General features: G+C 42.6%; 1 long non-coding RNA gene across 8 annotated transcripts in view; it reads right to left on the reverse strand.

Annotated features, from left to right (window-relative positions):
- The window catches only part of LOC122565455 (uncharacterized), a 147,084-nt gene that overhangs the window by 15,503 nt on the left and 111,013 nt on the right, over nt 1-20,568 (reverse strand). For all 8 annotated transcript variants that reach the window (XR_006316176.2, XR_006316175.2, XR_006316179.2 and 5 more), the window contains one exon: nt 6,960-7,132. This is a non-coding gene — a long non-coding RNA (uncharacterized LOC122565455). The remainder of the gene's footprint in view (nt 1-6,959; nt 7,133-20,568) is intronic.

Below are 20,568 nucleotides of genomic sequence, written 5' to 3' on the forward strand. Positions count from 1 at the left end.
AGAATCTGGTTTCCAGCATTTGCAGTCATTGTTTTTACCTAATTGATTGCTGGTCCCCTTGCTGAGATATTTGCAATATCAGTAGTCACAGGTGATGTGCCAGAAGACTGGAGGTAGGCTACGTGGTGTCACTGTTTAAGAAAGGTTGTAAGGACAAGCCAGGGAACTGCAGACCAGTGGTGGTGGACACGTTGTTGGAGGGAATCCTGAGGGACAGGATTTACACATATTTGGAAAGGCATGACTGATTAGGGATAGTCAAAATGCCTTTGTGCATGGGAAATCCTGTCTCACAAACTTGAGTTTTTTGAAAAAAGTAACGAAGAGGATTGATGAGGGCAGAGTGGTAGATGTGATCTATATGGATTTCAGTAAGGCGTTCGACAAGTTTCCCCATAGGAGACTGGTCAGCAAGGTTAGATCTCATGGAGTATAGGGAGAACTAGCCATTTGGATGCAGAACTGGCTCAAAGGTAGAAAGAGGGTGGAGGTGGAGAGTTGTTTTTCAGACTTCAGGTCTGTGACCAGCGGAGTGCCACAAGGATTGGTGCTGGATCCGCTATTTTTCATCATTTACATAAATGATTTGGATGTAAGCATAAGAGATATAGTTAGTAAGTTTGCAGATTGCACCAAAATTGGAGGTGTAGTGGACAGCGAAGAAGGTTACCTCGGAATACAACAGAATCTTGATCAGATGGGTCCATGGGCTGAGAAGTGACAGATGGAGTTTAATTTAGATAAATACGAGGTGCTGCATTTTGTGGAAGCAAATCTTAGCAGGACTTACGCACTTAATATTAAGGTCCTAGGGAGTGTTTTTGAACAAAGAGACCTTGGAGTGCAGGTTCATAGCTCCTTGAAAGTGGAGTCGCAGGTAGATAGGATAGTGAAGAAGGCGTTTGGTATGCTTTCCTTTATTGGTCAGAGCATTGAGTATAGGAGTTGGGAGGTCATGTTGTAGTTGCCGAGGACATTAGTTAGGCCACTGTTGGAATATTGCGTGCAATTGGAAGGATGTTGTGAAACTTGAAAGTGTTCAGAAAAGATTTACAAGGATATTGCCAGGGTTAAAGGGTTTGTGCTATAGGGAGAGGCTAAACAGGCTGTGGCTGTTTTCCCTGGAGCATCGAAGGCTAAAGGGTGACCTCATAGAGGTTTATGAAATTATGAGGGGCATGGATAGGGTAAACAGGCAAAGTTTTTTCCCTGGGATGGGGGAGTCCAGAACTAGAGGGCATAGGTTTAGGGTGAGAGGGGAAAGATATAAAAAGGACCTAAAGGGAAACTTTTTCACCCAAAGGGTGGTGTGTGTATGGAATGAACTGCCAGAGGAAGTGGTGGAAGCTGGTACAATTGCAACATTTAAAAGGCATTTGGATGGGTATACGAATAGGAAGTGTTTGGAGGAATATGGGCCAAGTGCTGGCAAATGGGACGAGATTAGGGAGGGATATCTGGTTGGCATGGACGAGTTGGACTGAAGCGTCTGTACATCTCTATGACTCTATGAAATTCAAAATAGACGGGGTAATGAGTGACACAGACAGTAGAATGTTGGATGACCTAGCACCTTACAGAAGGTAGAATGGCTAATGAGAGGCATACATGACAAGTAAGTGCCAATGGTAATTTAATGGACAGTAAGCACTCTTGTGTGTTCAAGTCTCACTCCAATAATCCAGCATGTGGATGAGGGTAGAGCAGTGGATGTAGTGTACATGGATTTTAGTAAGGCATTTGATAAGGTTCCCCATGGTAGGCTTATGCGGAAAGACAGGAGGCAGGGATAGTGGGAAATTTGGCCAGTTGGATAGAGAACTGGCTAACCGGTCGAAGTCAGAGAGTGGTGGTAGATGGTAAATATTCAGCCTGGAGCCCAGTTACAAGTGGAGTTCCGCAGGGATCAGTTCTGGGTCCTCTGCTGTTTGTAATTTTTATTAATGACTTGGAAGAGGGAGTTGAAGGGTAAATTTGCAGACGATACGAAGATTGGTGGAGTTGTGGATAGTGAGGAGAGCTGTTGTCAGCTGCAAAGGGACTTAGATATGATGCAGAACTGGGCTGAAGAATGGCAGATAGAGTTCAACCCTGTCAAGTGTGAGGATGTCCATTTTGGAAGGACAAATAAGAAAGCGGAATACAGGGTTAATGGTAGGGTTCTTAGTAAGGTGGAGGAGCAGAAGGATCTTGGGGTCTATGTTCATAGCTCTTTGAAAGTTGCCACTCAGGTGGATAGAGCTTGTAAGAAGGCCTATGGTGTATTAGCGTTCATTAGCAGAGGGATTGAATTCAAGAGTCGTGAAGTGATGTTGCAGCTGTATAGGACCTTGGTAAGGCCACATTTGGAGTACTGTGTGCAGTTCTGGTCGCCTCACTTTAGGAAAGATGTGGAAGTTTTGGAGAGGGTGCAGAGGAGATTTACCAGGATGTTGCCTGGAATGGAGAATAGGTCGTACGAGGATAGGTTGAGAGTGCTAGGCCTTTTCTCATTGGAACGGCGAAGGATGAGGGGTGACTTGATAGAGGTTTATAAGATGATCAGGGGAATAGATAGAGTAGACAGTCAGAGACCTTTTCCCCGGGTACAACAGAGTGTTACAAGGGGACATAAATTCAAGGTGAAGGGTGGAAGGTATAGGGGGGATGTCAGGGGTAGGTTCTTTACCCAGAGAGTGGTGGGGGCATGGAATGCGCTGCCTGCGGGAGTGGCAGAGTCAGCATCATTGGTGACCTCTAAGCGGCAACTGGATAGGTACATGGATAGGTGCTTAAGCTAGGACAAATGTTCGGCACAACATCGCGGGCCGAAGGGCCTGTTCTGTGCTGTATTGTTCTATGTTCTATGTTCTGTCATTCCCAATGCAATACTGAGGAACTGTCAAACTGTCAGTGGTGACATTGTTCGATTGGGACAAGACTACACTCTCAGGGGATGTAAAGGCCTCGTAACTACTATTTGAAGGAAAGCGCTTTGTTCTGGTCGCAGATTTATCCTTCAATGAAAATACTGGACAGACCTGTTCTACAGAATACTTGTATTTGACTTGAAATGTTAACTCTGTTTCTCTGCACGCAGATGCTACCAGACCTGCAGAGTTTCTCCAGCACTTTCTATTTTTCTTCCAGATTTCTAACATCCAGAGTATTTTGTTTTTACAAAGCACACTATCTGGTCATTATCTCACTGTTGTTTCTGGGATACAAGGTTGAGTCTTGACCAGACAGCAAGCAGACTTCTTTCCCTAAAGGACATTAGTGCTTCAGATGTGTGTACTTGTATATGAGAATTACTGGTCATCATTACTGAAACTAGCTTGCAATCCCAGATTTATTAACTGAAAGTAAATTCCACCAACTCGTGTAGTGGGAATTTAATCCATTTCCATGGGCATTAACCTGAGTCCTTGGAGTGACAATCCAAGTGACATTACCACTATCTCTCATCATCTACCAGTAATTCTCTTCCATTCCCTTTTAGACTTTCAAATATGAGCAGAAGCAAATTGTCATCAATCTCAGGGGACTACTACAAAGAAGAGACATCCTTCCTAAAGGGTAGGACCAGAACTGTCATTAACGCTCCAGCTGAGGCCAGAACACACACAGTAAGTGCTGGAGAAACTCAGCAGGTCTGGCATCATCTGTGGAGAGAGAAACAGAGTTAACATTTTGAGTCCAATATGGCACTTTAGCCTTGAGGATGATCACTTCAGTTTTACATCGTAATCCTCCATGCATATAGTGAAATGACACAGATGCTGTGTGCATTGCTCTGGATGATGTTAAGGTTCTTGTCTGTTGTTGGAGCTACACGCATTCTGTCAAATGGAGAGTATTCCATCACACTTCTGACTTGTGCCCTCTTCATTGATGGGCAGACTTTGCAGAGTCACAAGGTGAGTTACTTCCAATAAAAGTTGCAGCTTCAAACCTGCTGTCATAGCCTCACCATTTATCTAGTTTGTCTGGTTCAGTTCATGGTCAATGGTAACCGTACAATGTTGATGATTGGTGATTTAGTGATGTCATTGAATATCAAGGGGAGATAGTTAGATATGCTCTTCTTGGAAATGGTCATTGCCTGGTACTTGTGTGGCATGAATGTTTTTTGCCACTTGTCAGCCCAAACCTTAATTTTGGGGTATGTTGGACCACATTGGCAAGCAACTCAAAGTCAAAGAAGTCTATGGGGACTGGAAGCACATAAATGGGGTTAGATCACAAATTAATTATGATCTTCTTGAATGGCAGCAGAGGATGGGGGCAAAACAGGGGGTTTTGACTGTGTATGTGTGCGTGTGTGCACTTAAAAGCCACCTCCTGTCCTTATAAGACCTGATATGGAAGGACAAAGTCAGAAGTCACATGACACCAGGTTATAGTCTAACAGGTTTATTTGAAATCACAAACTTTCGGAGCACTGACCCTTCACCAGGCACTTCACCTGATGAAGGAGCAGTGTTTCGAAAGCTTGTGATTTCAAATAAATCTGTTGGACTATACTCTGGTGTCATGTGACTTCTGACTTTGTCTATAAGACCTGGATTGGGTAAGATGGCGGGTGAATTCCCTGTAAAGGACATTCATTGGTCGATCATTGGAGTTTCTTCACAACTGAAAAGTTTGTGAGGGATCACTGTAGCAATCCCAATGTTTAAGGCAGACAGCATCAGGAGGTGCAGAAGTTGATGTTTCGGCTGTAACCCTTCTCGAGTCCTGAAGAAGGGTTACACCAGAGACGTCGACTTCTGCACCTCCTGATACTGCTTGCCTTGCTGTGTTCTTCCAGCCTCCTGCCTGTCAACTTTGGATTCTAGCATCTGCAGTTTTTTTGTCTCTACCGCTGTGATCTCCAGCATTGGTTGTTTTCAGTTCAAGAGAAATTCCTCCTCTCCTTCTCTCTCCACTTCCAAAATGGTATTCCTTGATACTGAAGACCACAGAGCGAGCAATTCCCAAAATGCTTGAAGGGAGGTGTCTTCTGTATCCATGAACTACAGAGGGATATAAAACCTGCAAAGTTTCCCATTCTCAATCAGTGACATGTCTGCATGAAAAGTGTGTGTGGGGAGGACACCCAGAGAGAACAGCAGCAGTGACAGTCCTATGCTCTGCAAGGCCAAATACAAACAGGATAAGACCATTAAACTCAAAAATTGAGGATACTTGATCTCTTAATTAGATTATGGTTGAGCCATACTTCAGTTCCATTCATTTTGCTTGCGTGCTTAATCCTTAAAACCCTTTGATTTATGAAAATGTCCCAAAATCTATTCGGATGGTTTTAACTAACCCCCTAACCCCCAGCCTCAATGTCTTTTTGAGAGACAGAAGGTTCCAGACTTCCACTTCTCTTTGTGGAGGTAAGTGCTTCCTGACATAATCCAGAATTAAGCGGCATCAATTTAAGACTGGTTTGAGGAAGAATTTCATCTCTCAGAAGTTTGTGAGTGTTTGAAACTCCTTGCCACAGAGGGCTGTGCATGTTTAAGGCTGAGATAGATAGATTCTTGATCAGTCGGGGAATCAGGGTTATAGGGGCAGGACCCCCCCCCCCACCCAATCCACCTCCACTTCCGGCACCTTACCTTCCCATCGCAGGAGGTGTAAAACCTACGCCCATACCTCCCACCTCACCTCCGTCCAAGGCCCCAGAGGATCTTTTCACATCCAGCAGAGATTTTCCTGCAATTCCACCCATCTCATCTACTGTGGCCATTGCTCTCGATGTGGTCTCCTCTGCATTGGGGAGACAGAACACCAACTCGTGGAGCGTTTCAGGAAACATCTCTGGGGTACACACACCCAACATCCCAACATCGTGTGGCCGACCACTTCAACTCCCCCTTCCACTCCACCAAGAACATGCAAGTCCTGGGCCTCCTCCGTCGCCAAATCCAAGCCACACAACAACTGGAGGAAGAACGCCTCATCTTCTACCTTGGGTCCCTTCAACTACATGGCACCAACTTTAACTTCACCAGTTTCCTTATGTCCCCTCCCCCATCTCAACCCAAATGCAACCCTCCAACTTAGCAACGCCCCCTTGAACTGTCTAACCTGTCCATCCTCTTTCTCACCTATCCACTTCACCCTCCCCACCGACCTATCACAATCACCCCACCTTCGTCTACCTATCGCCTTCCCAACTGCATTCCCCCCAGTCCCAGCCCCACCCTTCTATTTATCTCTCAGTTCCCTTCCCCCCCATTCCTGATGAAGGGTTTATGTCCAAAATGTTGACTCTCCTGCTCCTAGGATGTTGCCTGACCTGCTGTGCTTTGCCAGTGCCACACTTTTCAACTGGGATGTGAGGCATGTCAGATCAGCCATGATCCTAGTAAATGGAAGAGCAAGTTCGAGGCCTGCTCCTGTTGTTATTTATTGTGATCTTATGGACATCACTTCTGTGCAGCCTGGCTTGAACTTTAAGATTATGATTGCCAAGTTTCCAATTTTATAGGAAATAGCATCTATCTGCCCATTAACTCCTTTGATTACCTCTTAATCTTTGCTTGCAATCATCCTCAAAGTTTACTGCTTTGCTATATCCAGGGGACAATCTTGAGCCAGATGTGAAGAATGGGTGAAAATAAAGAGAACGCTGGAGAAACTCAGCAGGCCTGGCAGCATCTTGGGGGACAGAAGCAGAGTTTAATGTTTCAAGTCAGAATACTCTTCATCAGGACTCAGAAGGGCTCAGAAGAAGTCATACTGGATCTGAAACTTTAACTCTGTTTCTCTCACTAGATGCTGCCAGACCTGCTGAGTTTCTCCAGAATTCTTTTTGTTTGCTTCAGATTTCCATTAACTGCATTATTTTGCTTGGTTTTTACGAGGATTGGTCTGTTAGATGACATGTTAAAGGATGACAGTTGTCCATGAAATCAATGACTCAAAGGAAATCAGCATTGTCAGGAGGGGAGCACATCGGAAAATAAATTGATACCAGTTACCTTTTCCTATTGATAATCCTCCAACTCTTTCTAAACTCTCATTAAACTTTGCACAGCAGTTAGTGTGGATGGTCGTCTAATCAGACAGTGCACTCACACTAATAAAGCTCAGTAGATTTAGTCAAGAGACTCATTGGGTATGTTTGGAGAAATGGCACCAACAGGAACACAACCTGTAAGAAAAGAAAGAAACAATGAAAGGTAAAGTTTCCAAAGGAACAACTTATTCACCAATTTTTTTTTAAAAAGCTTTTGTACTTTTTCATAGAAATTCATAGAATCCCTACAGTGTGGAAACAGGCCTTTTAGCCCAACAAGTTCACACCAACCCTCCGAAGAGTAACCCACTCAGACCCATTCCCCTCTGACTAACTCACCTAACCTACACATCTCTGAACAGTATGGGTAATTTAGCATGACCAATTCACCTAATCTGCACATCTTTCGACTGTGGGAGGAAACCCACGCAGACATGTGAAGAATGTGCAAACTCCACACAGACAGTCGTCCGAGGCTGGAATCGAAACTGGGTCCCTGACACTGTGAGGCAGCAGTGCTAACCACTGAGCCACCGTGGCATCATTTCTGTGGTGCTTCCTCTCTATCTTAATTTCCATTTATGAATATCTGCATCGCCATTTATAATGAAATCTGCTATGTAAACATGTCACATTGTAATTACCAGCAACAGTGCTGCCTTGACACTACTGGAGCAATGGCGTCTTTATAATATAATGCTGGCTATTAGAGTTATAAAGGAATTGATCATGGAAGTGTAAAGGTTTTAGACAGAGTATATTCCTGAAAAGTCTGTAGCCATATAACTTTAAAATGCAAACTGGGCCAATTAAGGTAGCAGTCAGTTTTTTCAACTGGTTTTGATGTGGTACGGTGGTAATGTTGCTGGTCTAGCAATCCAGAGGTCCAGCTTCATGCTCTAGGACATGCATTCAAATCCTATCATGGCAGCTAGTGGAGTCTGAATTCAGTTAATTGACCTTAAAACATAAACCTAGTCTCAGTAATAGTAACCACAAAAATTACAATCAATTGTAAAAACACACCAGGTTCACTGAAGTTCGTTAGGGCAAGAAACCTGTCATCCTTACTTGATCTGGCCTACATGTGATTCCAGGCCCACATCAATGTGGTTGACTCTGAACTGTCCTCTGGCCACTACAGATAGGCTTTGCTAGTGATGCTGACATCCCACGATAGCATCAAGGAAATAAAATGTTCTGTGGTCACGTTAATATTATTTGGACCTTGCAAGTTGAGTTAACACATTCTCCTATTTATTCAGGACTGATTAATGTTTAATGTTATTGAGTCATAGAGAGGTACAGCATGGAAACAGACTCTTTGGTCCAACTCATCCATGCCAACCAGATAACCTAACCTAATCTAGTCCCATTTGCTAGCACTTGGCCCATATCTCTCTCAACCCTTCCTATTCATATAACTATCCAGATGCCTTTTAAATGTTGCAATTGTACCAGCCTCCACCACTTCCTCTGGCAGCTCATTCCATACACGCACCACCCTCTGCATGAAAACTTTGCCCCTTAGGTCCCTTTTATATCTTTCCCCTCTCATCCTAAACCTATGTCCTCCAGTTCTGGACTCCCCCACTCCAGGGAAAATACTTTGTCTATTTACCCTATCCATGCCCTTCATGATTTTATAAACCTCTACAAGTCACCCCTTAGTTTCTGAAAGGGTCATCTCCCCAACTTGCAGACAATATGTTTTTGACTTACTTTTGCTCTTCCGAGCCTTCTGGTCTGTTTTTGGAGGAGTGATTTGGTGAGTTGTTGGATTTTGGAGCGAGTGTTACTGCATACTGTATAAGCTTATGAGGGACATGGACAGGATGGATAGAAAGCAGCTGTTTCTCTTAGCTGGAGGGTCAAGAACAAAGGGGCACAATTTTAAAGTGAAAGGCGGGTGGTTTAAAGGGGATTTGAGGAAAAATAATCAACCACTGAGGGTGGTGGGTATCTGGAATGCACTGCCTGGGAGGATAGTTGAGGTGGGAAACTTCACAACATTTAAAAAGTACTTCGATGAGCCCTTGAGTTGTCATAACATTCAAGGTTATGGGCTCAATGCAGGAAAGTGGGACTAATGTAGGTAGTAGTGTATTTTTGGTGATACAGATTCAATGGGCTGAAAGGCCTCTTCTGTATTGTATGAGTGCAGAGAATAATATCTTGGGATGTGGAGCAGAGGCAGCAGAGAGAGGAAACAGTGCACAGGGAGAGAAGGAGGATGCTCAGCACAGGAGGTGTTCAGCCAAGCACAGAACATTATTTAATAAAATGCCCACTATCCTGACAGCACTTACAACACCTTCATCTTCATGGAAGACAGTCCTTGGGCTATCTCTAAAACTGCCCTGCTACCTCCTGTTACGGGCCACCTTGTGAGGAATGAATGTCAGTGATTGTGTTGCAAAGTATTTAGGTGAAGCGACTGGCATTGCTGAATAGTCAGAGTTATATAAAAGCAGTGAGAGATGGATGTGAGGCTGGGAGCATGAAGGTGAGATAAAGTTGCTGATCACGAGGTGTGAGTACTGATTGCTGATGGGCGAGTGATAGGGGTGTGGGACCATGTGTGTTTGCTAACATGTCTGAAGAACTCCATTTGTCTTCCTTTCATATTATTTAAGAGGTCTCTTGATGTACTAGGCTTGTTCAGCACTTCTTTGCTCAGATGTTTCTTAAAGACTTAGTAAGGAAAGAAACGCCAGTTATCTTTGGGTGCCATTAAACATGAACTGTTTAGTTATAGCACATTTGCAAAGACTGAAGTAGCTGACTTAGAACCTAGAGGTCACAGTGTAATGGATAAATGATTCTCCCAGCCTTCTGACACACTGACTCGTGAATTGGAAGTACTAATCCCATTTATCCCAGACGAGCTCCTGGACCATCGAATCCTGGACCCCTTAAAACTTTGCCCATTCCTCCCACTGCATTTGCTAACCCACAATGGTCCATGATTAGAGTGGTGCTGGAAAAGCACAGCAGGTCAGGCAGCATCCGAGGAGCAGGATAATCAACGTTTCAGGCAAAAGCCCTTCATCAGGACGGCCCATAACAGGAAGATTCCTGATGAAGGGCTTTTGCTCGAAATGTCGATTTTCCTGCTCCTCGGATGCTGCCTGACCTGCTGTGCTTTTTCAGCACCATTCTAATTTTGATTAAAGTCTCCAGCATCTGCAGTACCCACTTTCGCCTACAATAGTCCATGCGCCACCAATATCTTAAATTTAAAATGCTCATCCTTGGGTCCAAATGTTTCTGGGGAGCCCCAACCGTATACCAGCTCTAAAGACCTGTCAGATCTTTGCTCTCTTGCACTTGCTTTGCTCTACAATTGGCAGCTGAGCATTGGGTTGCCTTAACATTATGCATAAAAACTCCCTCCCTAAACAGCTCCAATCTATCCATCTTTCTCTCTTTCCTTCTTTAAGCTGCTCCTCAAAGACTAACTCTTTGACTAAGCACAGAGTTTGTCCCAATTTCTCTTTTGGTTTGGTGTCAATTCCATGTTTGATCATCATTTGTGTGATGAGTCTTGATATGTTTTGCTATTTTAAAGGTACCATATAAATGCAATTATTGATGTTTTTAGAAAAGAGATTTTTGTGTTGAAAATAAAAATCTATATTGTTTGATTTTCAGCAAAAGTACATTTTGAAAATTAAAAATCACACAACACAAGGATGGGTTTATTTGGAAGTACGAGCTTTTGGAGCACTGCTCCTTCCTCAGGTGGCTAGTGGGGCACCTACTAGTTACCTAAGGGAGGAGCACCGCTCTGAAAGCTTGTACTTCCAAATAAACCTGTTGGATTATAACCTTGCGTTGTGCGATTTTTAACTTCGTCCACCCGAGTCCAACACTGGCTCCCCTACATCATGGCTACATTTTGAAAGACAAAGCCCTAAACGAAATAGCAGCACAGATTTATATTGAACTCACTTTAATTTGGAGATCTTTGTTGAGATGTTTTGTATGACTTCTTCTCTTTCTGTGGGTGGAGATTAGATTGACTGAGATAAAATGGAGCCCTGGACTCGGATTTTCAAAAGGCTGAAGAATTGGGATTTGGTGCAGGTTGGCGTTAAAAATGACAGAGGTTGTTTCAGGATTCAAGAACTACAGGACAGTTCTCAAGCTTCAAAGGTGGGGAGAGGGGGTGGTGGGGTGTTGGTTGCTTTCAATGCCAATGAATAGTCCCTTAAGAAGCTTGTTCAGGAGTCTGCCTGCTCCCAAATTCATTTTTCCTGGTGAACCCAGACTTTGTTGACATTGGTGCACAGCTGTCAAGTTCACCATGGAGGCTGAGTATATTCCTCTGCAGTTGTCTTGGAAATAAATCTGTGTCCACACATTGGTAGCAAGAGTGTAGGTTTTCATCTTGTCGTGCTAGGCCACCGTCTGCCTCTTCCACCTCCATGGCCTTCCCAGGAGCCTGCACTGACCAACAAGCCACTGGCAGTCCCAAATATGGCTGCCATCCGCTTTATGGTACAGTCTCCAAGTCAGGCAGCTCCCATTTTGTGGAAGCTCTTGCCATTGGTAATTGGACATTGAGTTGCCCCCGGCCAATGAGGCCACTAACATTTAGAAAATCACATCAGCAGAGAGACACAGCTAATATCAGATTTACAGTCCCACAGTGAAAGTCCAGGGTATATGAGTATTATTTGTCCAGAATAGACCAGGTCCCTGGGTCAGCAAAACCCATGACAAATCCAAATGAAACTTGGCCCTTGTGGTAAGCGCCACTGGTTGGTCTTCCTCTCAGTTCATGAGTCAATGTGACATGCCATTGATTTTCAAACTGACTTGAAGAATCAGCATTAGAGTTCCATTATTATTGTTGGGTCAGAATCATGGAACTCTGTCCCTCATACCAACTTCACCTTGCCGACTTCAGTGGCACTATCAAGCAGCACAACACCATCCTTCTTTGTCAATGATTTCCATTTCCCAAGACCAAGTACAATATCCCCCTCCCAGTTTGAGCACGTTAAGGTCCCAAAACCAGTAATGAGATGCAAGAGCAAAGCACCTGTTCCAATGATATTGGTTAAGGGATTAACGCTGATCATCAAAACAAGGAGAAATGCGTTTCTTATAAATTGAGCTGAGTGGGCAGTTAGGAGTTTTCATTGAACACTTTCTTTCAAAGATGACTCCTTCAGCCATGCAGCACCCCTCCAGTTCTGCACTAGTGATATCAGCCTGGTTTTGTGCTCAAGTACTGGGAACTGAACTTGAACCTTTTACTTTCTGACCCGGAGACACAGATGCAGAATGAGATGGGTTCGGCAATTAAGAGTTTGCTGTCTATGCTGGTAAACACTGAGCTCAACAAAGCAAGGTGATAGCAGCTTTCAGCCCAAGTCTGTGTCATGCTCATTGGTCCCAGTCAGGATGGTTGTCTGTCTGTTATGATTGTGTTTAGGGTCTCTGGCCTTGGGAGGATTAATTGACCAATTATCCCTGTCCAACGACACTTATTCCATGATGATATTTGAGGACAAGCTTGGTCTCAGGGTGATAACTCCATCGTGGAAGGATGCCGTGTTTACCCTTCAAGAATGGCCACATGCCCAAAGTGTTGTACATTCAGCAGATGTCATGGGACCACAATACAGAACACATCCACATCTTCAAATGAGAAAGGGAGCAGACAGGAAATGTTTCACGTGGAATTGGGATTCCTCATCATACCTCTGGCTATTCATTGGCCATGTGGAGCTATATGGAACATTTAAAGAAACTGAACATTCTTGAAACATTCTATTTGTCACACGCCAGCACTCAGTTTTAAGTTTTCCAATGATTCTCTGGGATTTGCTGACCTAACCATTCCACTACTGTAAGATTCCTGAAGAAGGGCCTGTGCCCGAAACGTCGAATCTCCTGTTCCCTGGATGCTGCCTGACCTGCTGTACTGTTCCAGCAATAAAGTTTCAACTACTGTAAGAAGCTAATCAGCCCAACTCATGCCTTTAGTATGTCTTTCACTTTCCAAAGCAACGTAAGGTACATTCCATGATCAATGCTGAATGTGATCTTCTCCACTGGCATTTCCTTTCAACTGTTCACTGGGGAGCTCTCTCACCTTTCAGTCAGAATGCTGTGATTTCCTGCTGCAGAGATATGAGGTGAAAGTTACAAAATGAGACTCCCGGTGCAATACCATTACACAAAGGAACAGTCCATCAGGTCTTCCAGCCTTCAATGAAACCATGGTTGATCTGATAATTCTCAACTCCACTTTCCTACTATTTCCCCATAAATCTTAATTCCCTGCCTGATTAAAAATCTGTCTGTCTCAACTTTGAATTTTCTAAATGATCCAGCCTTAACAGCCCTCTATGGTAAAGAATTCCACAGACTCACTGCCCTCTGAGAGAAATTCCTCCTCATCTCTGTCATAAATGGGTGACCCCGTACTCTGACATTACACCCTTTGGTCCTAGACTCTCCCACAAGGGGAAACAAGCTCTTTATATCTTTCCTGTCAATTCCCCTATGAATCTTGAATGTTCCAGTAAGGCCACCTCTTATTCTTCTAAACTTCAATTAATATAGGGGTTTCTTTACTCAGAGAGTAGTAGAGATGTGGAACACACTGCCTGCAACAGGAGTAGACTGACCATCTTTAAGGGCACTTAAATGGTCATTGGATAGGCATATGGACGAGAATGGAATAGTGTAGGTTAGATGGGTTTCAGATTGGTTTCACAGGTCAGCGCAACATTGAGGGCCGAAGGGCCTGTACTGCGCTGTAATGTTCTATGTTCTATGAACCTACACAACCTCTCTGGACATGTGGCTAAAGGGATAAAGGAGTATGGGGAGACAGCGAGAATGGGATACTGACATTGCATGATCGGCCATGATCATATTGAATGGTGGTGCAGGCCTACTTATGCTCCTATTTACTATGTTTCTATGTTTCTCTGCATTTTTATGTCCCTGCATACCTCGGATAAGCTTAGTGAACCTTCTTTGGACTACCTCCACTACCAGTTGTTGCAGATTTGATGGACTAAAAAGCCTCTATCTACACCGTAGGGATTTCATGATTCTATGAAAAGGATTTTTAACATAGTTTTCAATAGATGGAAGCCAGATTTATTCTTCTTAGCTAGGGGGGAGCCAAATCCGGATGCAGTCAACAAGTTCCCCAGCCCTGGCACAACTTAACACAGTGAAATTAAAAATCACACAATACCAGGTTAGAGTCCAACAGGTTTATTTGGAAGCACCAGCTTTCAAAGCGCTGCTCCTTCATCAGGTGGTTGTGGAGTATAAGATCGTAAGACACAGAATTTATAGCAAACTTCAATTGCCTCTCACTGTAAACTTTTGCTATAAATTCTCTGATGATCTAATACTCCACAACCACCTGATGAAGGAGCAGCACTCCAAAAGCTAGTGCTTCCAAATAAACCTGTTAGACTATAACCTGGTGTTGTGTGATTTTTAATTTTGTTCACCCCAGTCCAACACCGGCTCCTCCAAATCACAACATGGTGAAATATTACTTTTTGGAAAGGCAAGTGGCCCTGATTGAGGGTGGTGGGGCAGGTTGGTTGGTGAAATGGGAACAAAGTGTCCAGGGATGTGCAGGTTAGGTGGGCTAGCCTTGGTTACCGTGGGGTCACGGGGACTGGGTGGGGGAAGTGGCTCTGGGTGCAAAGCTCTTCAAAGGGTCAGTGCAGACCCGATGGGACGTAAAGCCTCCGTCTGCACTGTAGGGATTCTATGAAAAGGACCTTTTTTTTTAAACAGAGTTTTCAATAGACGGAAGCAAGATTCATCCTTCACAGTCTGTCGCTGAAAATGAGACATGACAGATGCGCCGCTTCCATTCTAGAAATTTCTGTGGTGCCCTGTCAGGGGGTTCCTGGAAACATTCCTGGATGCATGGGGCTTCAATTAAATCTCCCCGGATCCAAAACTGAGTAAAACCCCGTGCCCAAGTTTAATTTCCTGATTTTTGTCTTCAACTGGAAAACTATAAATTCTCTGAAGGAAAAAAGGAGAGAGACACACAGAGAGCGAGAGAAGAATCGCTGTGTCCCGTTAATACAGTGTGGTTAACAAAGAGGGGCTGTGTCTGTGGGAGGGGGTGCATCTGCGATGTGATTTTGGACATTAAATAATTCAACGAATGTAAATCAACGCGTAGAACAAAAGGCGGGACATTACCAGAGAGCGCTTTGACAGCTGAATGTCAACTCTGACCTTGAACTTGAATTGGGTCCTTTTCACCCCGCTGCGCAGGCACGCAGTGGCTCTTGAGCTGTCTGCAGCGCTGCCTGTTTCTCACCAACACACTGCGCTTCATCTGAATTCACACAAACTGCCACCCAGCCCCCCGCCACACCATGAAATATGAACAATCGAGTCCGTCTGCCTCACCAACTCCCTCAACGCCCTGTAAAAACCCGATGCTCATTTATATAATCACCCTTCCCCATTTTACATATGTCTTTATCTCCCAATATTCAATATTGTTTTCAGTATGTCTCTTGATACTCAATACGCCTTTTTCGTATGTCTCAATATTCTTTTCAATATGCCTCTTCATATTCAATATAGCTTTTTCATATGTCTCAATATTCAATATTGTTTTCAATATGTCTCTTGATATTCAAATGCCTTTTTCATATGTCCCAATAGTCAGTATTCGTTTCAATATGTCTCTTGATACTCAATACGCCTTTTTCATATGTCTCAATATTCAATATTCAATATTGTTTTCAATACGTCTCGATATTCAATACTTTGTTTCATGTGTCTCAATATTCAATATTCTTTTAAATCTGTCTCTTCATATTCAATACGCCTTTTTCATGACTCAATACTCAATATTCTTTTCAATAGGTCTCTTCATATTCAATATGCCTTTTTCTTGTGTCTCAATATTCAATATAGTTTTCAATAGGTCTTTTCATATTCAATATGCCTTTTTCTTGTGTCTCAATATTCAATATTGTTTTCAATATGTCTCTTCATATTCAATACACCTTTTTCATATGCCTCAATATTCAATATTCATTTCAATATGTCTCTTCATATTCAATACACCTTTTTCATGTGTCTGAATATTCAATATTCTTTTCAATGTCTCTTCATATTCAATACATCTTTTTCATGTGACTCAATATTCAATATTGTTTTCAATAGGTCTCTCCATATACAATACGCCTTTTTCATGTGTCTTAATATTCTTTTCAAAATGTTTCTTCATATTCAATATACCTTTTTCGTATGTCTCAATATTCAATATTGTTTTCAATGTCTTTTGATATTCAGTATGCCTTTTTCATGTGTCTCAATATTCAATATTGTTTTCAAAATGTCTCTTCATATTCAATACGCCTTTTTCATGTGTCTCAATATTCAATATTCTTTTCAATACATCTCTTCATGTTCAAAATGCCTTTTTAATATGTCTTAGTATTCAATATTCTTTTCAATATTTCATGTTCAATATGTCTTTTCTCCCAATATTCCCCACTGGAGCTTCCATCCTGGCTTCCTCACCTCCCTCCAGTGCCTTTAAATTGTGGATATTTTCAACTCAACCTGATCAGACATGTCACTATACACGTCTGGAGCAGATAGGATTTGTACCAAAAGTCTCCTAATCTGGGGTAAGGACACTACCACTAGGCTTGATCACTTGCCGCACGTTGCCTCACCCTCTCAACTTTTTTCATCTCCCTCCTTCTGTCAGTATCTACCCCCATCCCACCAACCCCCTTCCCACGTCCCCTTGGATAATTGCCATCTGCAGACACTATTTAGCCCAGAGGCAGAGAGAGAGAGAGAGAGAAAGAAACCACGTTAAATAGGTCATTGTGTCCTCAGAAAGGCAGAAATTGGACATCATGAGCATGTCTCAGTGAGAATCCAGCACGCCGTGGGAGTTAGTGCGTTCAGAAGTCGGATATTGATGACTGAATTTTTGTCTGTGCCTTTTCCCATATCCCTACCATTTGCATATGAGATAATAGATGCCCAACAGTGGTTTAAAAGGGACAAATTCAATTGAAGCAGGCTCTCCCTGAATTAACGCTGCCTTAAACTCAGTGCCAAAACATTTCTTCTTTCTTCGGAGAAGGAGGGGGAGAAATTGAAAGCCAAGAAGCTGCCATTGGCGATAATTAGCGTACAGACCTTACAATACATTGTTACACTACCATTCTGTGCCTGGTTTAACAGAGAGAGAGAGAGATGCCTGTTCATTTGGAACAGGTTTACATCTCCATTAAAATAGCGCAGCCGTGTGAACTTGGCAAAGCCTCACTCTCCAACATTCACAGCTACAGTCACCAGACTTGAACTGGGACGGGACCAATTTCAAAATCAACACAGTAGCCGATAGCCCCAAATATACCTGTCAGTGACATGGGAGGTGAATTTATCATGTGGTACAGGCTACGGTTTCACAAGCTTATTTTTCTTTGATGGGTTGAGCTTACTGTTAAATGCTCAGTTGTTTGATTATTTTGAATGCCAATTTTATCCTATCCTTTGGTGGTGTACATTAAAAATGAAAATGAATTTGACGTAGCCCTGCTCTCTGATTAGAGAGATTCTACTGGTGATGGTTTAACCTGAGGGTCACCACACCTCAGGCTGGGGGAAAGGTTGAGGAGAGTCCTCCATAGTAAACTCAGCCGGTGCAGGAACTGAACCCATTCTATTGGCAGCACTTTGTGTTAGAAACCAGCCATCCAAAAAACTGAGTCATACATTAACATTGCACTTAGGCAGCAACTCGAACATCCCAAGTTGCTTCAGGCACAGCATTGTCATGGTTTGAGACCAAACCTCATGAAAGGACATTAGAATGGGTGAACAACTGCTGGGTTAAAGAAGTGGGAGAGGTTTAGTGAGACTATTCCAAGGTTTAAGGCTTTGTTTGCAGAAGGTGGAAAGCTCAAAACAACAGCGTTCCAATGATTCTAATGAGCACATCAACTAGATGACTAAGACTGTCATTGATAATAATCAAAAAGGCACATGGAATTCTAGGCCCAATTAGAAATAAATAAATCTGGCAAATTCCTCTCCGACCTCTTCCTGGGATCAAAATGGTCATATTAATCTCTGGGGTATGGAAGGTTCATGCTATAAAGAAAGGCTGAATAGGCTGGGACTTTTTCACTGGAGCATAGGATGTTGAGAGGTAGACCAATAGGCTCATTTGAAATCACAAGCTTTTGGAGCGCTGTTGGACTATAACCTATGTCACATGACTTCTGACCTTGTCCACCCCATTCCAACACCGCATCTCCACACCATGTCATTCAATAAGTTCATGGTTAATCTGTACACGACCTTTATTCATATGCCTTTACCCATGTACGTTCATACCATACCTACAAAACTTTATTGATCTTGACAGCCTTGAAAATTTTACTTGACCCATTCACAGCTATTTAGGGAGAGAACTCAAGATATCCGTCACAGTCTCTGTGGGAAGAGGAGCTTCCTGATTTCCTCCTTAAATAACCTAGTTCTAATTTTAAGGTCATTTTTTCTTGTTCTGATTTCCCCATCAGAGGAACGACTTCCTTTGTATCTGCTCTATTGAATAACATTATCCTTTTAAAGATCTCTGTTAGATCACCCTGAACCCTTCACACTGAAGGGAATACAAGCCAGGTTTATGTAAGTGGCCCTAATAATTTAACCCTTTAAACACATTTCTGGTGAATCAATGTTGTCACTTCTCCAAGCTCAAGCTAACTTTTCTGGGGAATGGTTTACAGAACTGAATGCTGCACTTCAAGTGGGGTTTGAATGAATCTCGATACAACTCAAACATCATTTAATATCCTTTGCATCCTAACCCCTTCAGATAAAAATTCCCTTGATCTGCTTGTACATGTGCATTGACCGTTAAATATTTGAGAACATGGACACTCAAATCCCTTTGTTATCCACTATCTGTTTAAAATAATTCCCTGGTAGGTCTTTCCTGGATCCCAACTGGGTAACCCCGCACTTGCTCACATTGAACACCATCTATTACCATCTTGTCCACTTGCTTAATCTGTCTCAATCTCTTTGCAATCTCTGTCCCCAGCTACACAACTCATTGCGTCTCCTAACATAATGTCTTCTGCAAGTTTGGATACACATTCTCCATTCCTTTATCCAAACTATTCCCTGTGGAATAACCACTTGTCACATCCTGTCAAACTATTGAATGAACTCTTTATCCCTATTTTCTGTCTCATACCCAGCAGTAAACTTGTCCATTCCTTGTCATGACTTAAAGCCCAAACTCTTGTATGAATAATGAAGACTTAGATTAGTAGCAGAGGGCTTCAGAACATTCTAGAGAGAAGGGGAGGATATTTTTAAGAAGAAACAAATATTTTTAAGACAGAAGAGTCACAATAAATTTTTCTCAGGTGTAGAAGTAAATTCTTCATTCTTCAGAACGCACTATGTGAATGTTTCCTTTGAAGACATGCTCAGAACTTTAGTTTTCCTTAACTGACAGTATCCTGTCCGGTTCCTAAGTACAGAATGAGGTTTGTAATTTTAAAAATAATAAACTTTCTCCTCAAATCTTTTGAGACTGGAGTGTGACTGAACATTTCTGAACTGAAACTGCCATATTTCTGTTTCTTTTTATGAATTCACAGGATGAAGTTGTCGCTAATAGGCCAGCACTTATTACCCATCCCTAACTGCCCAGGGTCTGGAGTCACATGTAAGCCAGACCAGGTAAGGATGACAGTTTCCTTCCCGAAAGGACATTGGTAAACCATTAGTGCTAGATGTTACTGTTGGGTCAGTTTATTAAGGGCTGTGGATCCATGTGTGGCTGAGTTAGAAAGCTGCGGATCAAATTCCACACTGTAGGGAATCTAAAAAAAAGAGTGCACTAGTAACACACCTACAAATTACCTTGATTTTGCTTTGGGATTGGCACCAAATAAATGCAAGTTGTTGTTGACACTCTAATGCAATGTTGAAGGAATGTTGCACCATCTTTTCAACAAGATATTAAACCAAGGTCCTGAATGCTATCTCAGGAAAATATCCACAGCATATTTCAAAAATAGAGCAAGTGAAAAGCACTGTATTTGCATGTTTTCCAGGTAGATAGATGGAGATATGGTTGGAGTTAGATCAGTTATGAGATCTAATTGAATGGTGAAACAGGATTGAGGGATTGAATAGTCTTCCTCTATTCTAAACACTCTTTGCCAAAAATAAACTTCAGGTAAGAACATAAGCAATTCAATCATTTGTTTATTGCCAAAAACTCTCCTTTTCCACAAATAAATAATTAAATTATTAACTTTTAAGAAAATCATGCAGACAATAAAGAAATGAGGTTCAACATCACGTGGGACAGAATTGAGAGTATCACCACCATTTTCTAAAAATCAAAGACAGTCACTGATTTTTATATTAGTATGTGGATAAGAATAGAGCTCAAGCGAGGAGAAAGAAAAACACAAGGAAAACAAGAAGAGAGAAGGAGAGTGAGAAAGAAATAGGGTGAGGGGCAGAGAGAGGGGAGGGCAAGACCGAGC

The sequence above is a fragment of the Chiloscyllium plagiosum genome, unplaced genomic scaffold (genome assembly GCF_037043375.1).
Source record: "Chiloscyllium plagiosum isolate Xiang-an unplaced genomic scaffold, Cpla_swu_hap1 HiC_scaffold_28, whole genome shotgun sequence".
Classification (NCBI taxonomy): domain Eukaryota; kingdom Metazoa; phylum Chordata; class Chondrichthyes; order Orectolobiformes; family Hemiscylliidae; genus Chiloscyllium; species Chiloscyllium plagiosum.